Source organism: Palaemon carinicauda, chromosome 38, assembly GCF_036898095.1.
Source record: "Palaemon carinicauda isolate YSFRI2023 chromosome 38, ASM3689809v2, whole genome shotgun sequence".
NCBI classification, from domain to species: Eukaryota; Metazoa; Arthropoda; class Malacostraca; order Decapoda; family Palaemonidae; genus Palaemon; species Palaemon carinicauda.
In genome coordinates this window covers 37795534-37802826 of record NC_090762.1, presented here as the reverse complement: position 1 = coordinate 37802826, position 7293 = coordinate 37795534, and the positions used below count along the sequence as shown (strand labels likewise).

General features: G+C 34.4%; 1 protein-coding gene across 3 annotated transcripts in view; it reads left to right on the top strand.

The window, feature by feature from the left end:
- Positions 1 to 7293, top strand: part of Rab7 (RAS oncogene family member Rab7) — a 54230-nt gene that overhangs the window by 25211 nt on the left and 21726 nt on the right. Inside the window, exon 1 of one of the 3 annotated variants that reach the window (XM_068362075.1) lies at positions 5952 to 6052. The exons of 1 other annotated variant lie outside the window; for it this stretch is intronic. The gene's annotated coding sequence lies outside the window, so the exon portion shown is untranslated. Of the gene's footprint in view, positions 1 to 5951; positions 6053 to 7293 lie in introns of those variants that run through there. One more of the 3 variants, XM_068362076.1, reaches the window with a different exon arrangement.

Genomic DNA, 7293 nt, shown 5'->3' with positions numbered 1-7293 from the left:
TTTGATTTTGGAGGGTCCTTTACCTAGAAGAGCTGCTTACCATAACTGACGTGTCTGTTCTATCCTTACCAAGAGGAAATTAGCCACTGAATAATTACAGTGCAATAGTTAACCCCTTGAGAGAAGAAAATTTGTTTGGTAATCTCAGTGTTGTCAGGTGTATGAGGACAGAGGAGTATATGTAAAGAATAAGCCAGACTATTCTGTGCATATGTAGGCAAAGGGTAAATTAACCCTAACCAGAGAGAAGAATTCAACGTAGTACTGTCTCGCCAGTCGAAGAACCCCATAACTCTCTAGCGGTAGTATCTCAACTGGTGGCTGGTGCCCTTTGCATACACTGGAAGTGCAATAAATGATGTAGCTATAAATGCTTATGATATCGCGTGTGACTTCATGTTACGCACGTGGGTATAGAAAGAGAAAGAGAGGTTTTTTCTTCATGTGTAATCTCTGTTTGATCACATACTTGCATGTGCGTAATACTAGGCATGCAGTTAATTCTAATTGTCAGGCCTTCTCCATCATGAGGCTCAATACTACACGGTACTTTAGAAGTTGTATTCCAGCTGTGACCAAGTTGTGGAATGATCTTCCTAATCGGGTAGTAGAATCAGTAGAATTTCAAAGGTTCAAAGTTGCACCAAATGTTTTTATGTTGAACAGGCTTACATAAGTTCTTTTTGTACTTTATATATGGAATATCTGTTTTAATGGTGTTAATGTTTTTGAAATATTTCATTTTAATTGTTCATTATTTCTCGTAGTCTATTTATTTCTTTATTTCATTTCCTTACTTGGCTATTTTTCCCTGTTGGAGCCCTTGGGCTTATAGCATCCTGCTTTTCCAACTAGGATTGAAGCTTGGCTAGTATTAATAATAATAATGTGCGTACATTTAAATGTGTGTGAGTTTGTGTGTTTGTGGAAATAAGAGAAAGAAAAAGGATATTTAAGAACTACAATGTTGAGCTTATACATATTAATAAATACCAACAAAAGTAATATTTACCAACTTATAAATACCTCTTTAGTCTTATGGAGGATAACAAAGCGGAATAAAGATGGCTGATTTCGGTAAAAATTAACTTATATAGGCTACCAATAGGAATGAAGGATATAGTAATCAGACTAAGTAACAGTCTTACTTAGTGTCATATCAACATTATGTCCAATAAAAAGTGCAATGATCTGTTTGCAAGTTTTATTATTATTATTATTATTATTATTATTATTATTATTATTATTATTATTATTATTATTATTATTATTATTATTATTAAATGCTGAGCTACAACCCTAGTTGGAAATGCAGGATGCTATAAGCCCAGGGACCCCAACAGGGAAAATAGCCCAGTGAGGAAAGGAAAGTAGGAAAAATAAGATATTTTAAGAACAGTAAAAACATTGAAATAAATATTTCCTATATCAACCATAAAAACTTTAACAAAAACAATAGGAAGAGAAACTAGATAGAACAGTGTACCCAAGTGTACCCTCAAGCAAGAGAACTCTAACCCGAGACAGTGGAAGACCACGGTACAGAGGCTATGGCACTCCCCAAGACTAGAGAACAATGGTTTGATTTTGGAGTGTCCTTCTCCTAGAAGAGCTGCTTTCCATAGCCACAATAAAAGTTCACCACTAAAACGACATTCTACCAACTGGGCTATCAAAGAGCGAGTTTGTAGAGTCCTTGCAGGCATGGTTTCAGCTAAGAGGCAGGGGTTCGAATCTTTGCCCAGCCAGAAGCTATTATCATAAATGAATTCCAGTGGATATATATTCCCAAGGTTTAGAATTCGGTATTAAATGCCCTTGTGGTTGATATTTACATTGATTGAAATCACACACATATACTGTATATATATATATATATATATGTATATATATATATATATATGTATATATATATATATATATATATATCCCTTTCCGAGTGGAGATACCTTGACATGGTGAAAAGGTTTATATATCACCATGATCAAAGCTGTATTTTTCAGGGCCATCCATACTAGGTTGGTTTGGTGTGAGAAATGTAACAAAAGTCTCTCACAATCACCAATCCGCAGTTGGCCAACGTGGTGTTGAAAACTGGCCAAACCTAGACATGAATGACATGCCTGAGACCTTTGTCCTGCAGTGAACTGGAAGTGGCTGAATTTGTTGTTACTATTGTTGTTTATATATATATATATATATATATATATTTATATATATGTATATATATGTGTGTGTGTATGCAGTATATATATATATATATATATGTATATATTTATATATATATAAATATATATATATATATATATATACATATATATATATATATATGTATATATATATATAAATATATATGTACACATATATATACATATATATGTGTAGATATATATATATATATATATATGTGTGTGTGTGTGTGTGTATACATACATACATATTTACATATATGTGTGTTTGTTTGTATGTACTGTATAGTTCGAATTCCAAGCAAGTAAGGTGCATGTTCAATTTACAGATATGTCTCTACGTTATATTATACGGATCAACACTCGATAAGATATACTCAACTTGCAGTTGTCATATAAATTAATAAGACGTTGAATTTATGTTCATGAGTCAAAACATTTGTAATAAAAAAATATTTATAGGGAGTCTTTCTTTTGTTTTGTAAATTCACAATTCGCCGGCTATAAATTATAATTTCTTTTCCATATATCTTTTTAATCAGTCTACATCGGATAAAAATAATCTCAATATACAGTTCCAGAAACTGATTATATCAGAATATTTTTTATTGCTTCTGTGGGTAATATGTCTATAAAAATTAAAGAACAGATTACTTAGTCCAACAGCAATTCTTCTCTCAAGAGGTTAACTACTGCACTGCATTTGTTCAGTGGCCACTTTCCTTCATGGTAAGGGTAGAAGAGACTCTTTAGCTATGGTAAGCGGCTCTTCTAGAAGGACACTCCAAAATCAAACTATTGTTCTCTAGTCTTTGGTAGTGCCATAGCCTCTGTACCATGGTCTTCCACTGTTTTGGGTTAGAGTTCTCTTGCTTGAGGGTACACTCGGGCACGCTGTTCTATCTTATTTATCTTCCTCTTGTTTTGTTAAAGTTTTTATAGTTTATATCGGAGATATATATTTTAATGTTACTCTTCTTAGAATATTTTATTTTTCTACACACACACACACACACACACACACACACACACTAATATATGCATGGTACGTCACAAATTGAAATGCTAAGTTCGTATCTTAGATATCTAATTGTGCAGTCACCTAAGCGGCCGAATATGAAATAGTTATTGCTTAGTGACATTGCTAAGCGTAAGATAAGGTACGGCACGGAATTTGATCCATTTTTCCGTACCTGAATCGTACCATAACGTACTTTGGTTGGATTACCGTACCGTAATTCCGTGCCGTACCTTTAGATTAAATATCAATCGTAGGGTACCGTACTCTGGACCGTGTCGTAACGTAATACTAGCCGTCCCCTTGCTTGAAGGGTGGTAGGGGGGAGTAACTGTTTTTTTTTTATCAAAATAGAGCACTAAATGGAATTATTTGATAATGAATTGAGCTATAAATACAAACAGACCTCCATACACACACACACACACACACACACACACACACACATATATATATATATATATACATATATACAAATATATATAACATATATTATATTAAATATATATATATATATATATATATATATATATATGTATATATACAATATAATGTATTGTATATATACATATATACAAATATATTATATATATGTATATATACACTATATATATATATATATGCGTGTGTGTATGTGTACATACATTTATACATACATATATTCTTCCTCCTTGAAAAGGGGTGGCACTGAAGAATCCTGCCTGACGAGCTTTCCCATGATCTTTGTGATTGAGGCTGCTTACTCAGCAATATTTTTTTTTAAACAAAAAAAAACAAGCACTGATGCCTATTTACCTTACTCATCTTTTTTTTTTACCAAAAGAGACACCAATACCAGCAAACCTGTGCTAGTCAGGATCACCCGTACTATGTTGGTTTGCTGTGAGTGCAGACTAAAATCTTCCACCATCACCAGCGTAGTGATGAAAAATGGCCAAATGAATATGGTTATGTCTGAGGCCTTTGTTTTGCAGTTGTCTATAAACTGTTGTATATATATATATATATATATATGTTTGTATATAATATACATGTGTGTATATATATATATATCTATATCGGTATATATATATATATATATGTGTGTATATACATATATATATATATATATATATCGTATACATTTCTTGTTTGTACCTTTTTATCTTATTCCGCTCTTGTTATAAATCTGCGTTTTAGTGTCTAGAGAGGGACGACCGGGAGCACAATTAAGCAAAGAAAATAATCCATTGCTAACCGTTATTCATAACAGTACACTACAATTCTGCTGTTACGCAATAATTTGTGGGAGGATTGATAGCTGCAAGGTCATATACTTCTGGTACCCACCAGACTTCCCGCTGTGATGGCACAGTTTTTATTTTTTTTTATTTTTTTTCAGTTTCGTCGTGAGGAACTGTAAAACAACGCAGATTGCCCAAAGTATTTATGCGTAGAGTGAAATGGTTCAACTTTTTGGCACTTGGCCCAATCTGAAATTGTAACAGCTGAGCATTAGCTAAAGCCAGGGCCAAAGGTATTACCTAAATCCAATTTCGAACAAATGGATACCTACTAAGTTCCAATAATGCACTTTTCTCTATTGACAATGCTTATACTCTTTCGACTGTTCAAGTTATTTAAGTTGATGCAAATTTAATGACTTTTTTCTGAGAAATAAACACAACTTTAGTTGAAATGTAAGAAAACTTCAAAGTGTATAGCATCACGAATAATGTTGTCATGTAGAGGGAATGTTCTTATACCCTTACTTGAAAGTCGCATATCTCCTCCTCAGTATTAAGCGAAAAATTCACATAAATGTTCGAACATATATTGGCTGCGTCTTGAACTACTGAAATTATAACTTTGCCTCGTAGTGTTTTTCCATACTAGTTAACGTTTCCTTCTACGGCTCTTATACATATATATTTAAGTATATTCAACCAATGTTAGGCTAGAATTGATAATCATCAAATAGTCTGGCCTATTCTTTACAGATTCTCCTCTGTCCTCATTCACCTGACAACAGTGAGATTACCAAAGAATTCTTCTTCACCAAAGGGGCTAACTACTGCACTGTAATTGTCCAGTGGCCACTTTCCTCTTGGTAAGGGTAGAAGAGACTCTTTAGCTATGGCAAGCAGCTCTTCTAGGAGAAGGACACTCCAAAATCGAACCATTGTTCTCTAGTCTTGGGTAGTCCCATAGACTCTGTACCATGGTCTTCCACTGTCTTGGGCTAGAGTTCTCTTGCTTGAGGGTAAACTCGGACGCACTATTCTATCTAGTTTCTCTTCCTCTTGTTTTGTTAAAGTTTTCCTAGTTTATATAGGAAATATATATTCAAATGTCATTGTTCTTAAAATATATAATTTTTCCTTATTTACTTTCCTCGCTATTTTTCCTGTTGGGGCCCCTGGACTTTTAGTATCTTTCTTTTGTAGCTATGGTTGTAGTTTAGCAAGTAATAGTGATGATAATATGCATAAATTAGTTTAACTTTTAGTAAGAGGAAGTCGCAGTCTTACGCCCGAACAACCGAATTTACCGTTTGCTTTAGGTGTTATGAACGCGGCCTTGTTTACCGCTGTGACGTCACGTTTCCTTTTACGGTTCTTCTACATATATATTTTAGTCTATTCAATAAATGTTAGGCTTAAATTGAGAATCAGCTATGTATGAATTAGTTTATTTGTTTTTTGATAAAAGGAATTTACCGTTCGCTTTAGGCGTTATGAACGCGGCCTTGTTTACCGCCGTGACGTCATTGTTCCCGTGACTACGCAGTGGCAAACGCCATATTGACTCTGTAGGTGACGTTCTTGTGATACGAGTGTTCTCTCTTGTTTATTTTTCCCCACAGGTGAGAAATTATATTGAAATTCAGGTATCGCAATCAAAACTGCTGTGGAGGCTGTGTGTGTCTTGCTTATAACTAATAATGAACTAAGTAAACTAATAATGAAGCTTTGTAATCCACTTTGTTTTCGTGGGGGCAGAATATCAGCTGTTCTGACACCAAAAAAAAGGACAAGGACATATCGTTATTTTGCCTTTTTCCAGTGGTAATTTCCATTTAAAATAAGAATAAATCAAATTTGATTGTGAGAATGAAGAGGTAAATATACGACACTTTAATTCATAGCGAAATATACCAATCTCTATTTTTTAGTTTTTATCAGTTTCTTCGTTTTTCCTACTACAATCTAAGATCAATTATGGGATATTCCAATTAAAAACCGTGATATTTACATGGGAAACTCCCAAAAATTGATTTGCTGCAATATTTATGGTTAAACGTGCACAAGACGAGCCTTTATAGTTTATTTCCACAGGGTTGGGATCGTCAAACATAGTTAACTAGGCTGGGTTACGTCTGTTAGGGGTGCAGGTATCAATGGTTATCTTAGGATACGTCCCTGATTATAGGATAGTCGTTCCGGGGGGTTAGAACCTGATACCTAACGGTAATTATCTTGTAATATCACTCGCAGAAATATACAGTAGTAGGCTATGCTGCTGAAGGGAACTTCCATCGAGACAACGTCTCGAGCCTAAAGAAATAGTTTAAAACGTCAGGATTCAGCTGCTTTTTTTCATAGGGATTATAACTTAATGAAATATTAATGAATTTGCTAGTTTTGTAAATATTTATTCCAACAATCTACGTTCTAGGACCACTCGGCAAATGAATGTTGGAAACGTGCTAGAATAGCAGACAAGAAATATATTGGAGCACTTGGAAGACCCTAGTTTTGTGCTTGCCATTTCATACAATATCAAATAAGTGAAATTTAACATTTTCCCATTTGTACATACTAGGGAGCCTTTGTATATTAGCGGCCAGTTCCTCACCCATTGATTGAAAATGGAGATAAACTAACTTAAACTTTCCTCCCTAACCCAACCTACAAGCCGTGTTCTTACCTACTTACCTGAGGAGGGGGGGGGGGGCATTATCCCCCCTGCGACCCCCCTTACATTGACGTATTTTAAGTTTTAACATAATAATACATACATGTGTCTGCTATTGTACATACACCCCTATACGAGGAACACTCGACGGACACAGGTGGGAACTTGGGGCTTTGGATATGTGAAAAC